The sequence below is a fragment of the Buceros rhinoceros genome, unplaced genomic scaffold (assembly GCF_000710305.1).
Source record: "Buceros rhinoceros silvestris isolate BGI_N320 unplaced genomic scaffold, ASM71030v1 scaffold1512, whole genome shotgun sequence".
Classification (NCBI taxonomy): domain Eukaryota; kingdom Metazoa; phylum Chordata; class Aves; order Bucerotiformes; family Bucerotidae; genus Buceros; species Buceros rhinoceros.
In genome coordinates this window covers 59,967-60,370 of record NW_010399354.1, presented here as the reverse complement: position 1 = coordinate 60,370, position 404 = coordinate 59,967, and positions in this window count along the sequence as shown.

The following is a 404-nucleotide window of genomic DNA, read 5'->3' as shown; positions in this document are numbered from 1 at the left end:
CTGAAAATCAGTCATCAAATTGTTCCATCAAAGTCCAAACCAATGTTAATAACCCTGTTTCTGTCTTGGTCATTGCTAGTTCTGTGAATTATTTGCATTAGGAAGCTGAGTCCCTAGAGTTGCCTCACCTCAGGAAGTCTTCTCTTTGCAGTGCTTTCACCAGAGACAGAGAAATATGAAGGAAGATTCGTAACAACAAAACGGGTTTCTCGCTATGCCTGTTCTAAGTTCAGTCCCATTTCCATGTCAGGTTATTTGTAGTTGTGAATTCCCCAAAAGTCATCTGGAGGGGTTGGAAGCACACACACACACACACACAAAAAAAAGAATCCTGAGGGTTTCTGCTAGTGACATCGCTGACGGTGCTTGCCATACTCACCAGTGTACAGCAGTAGATGACTCTT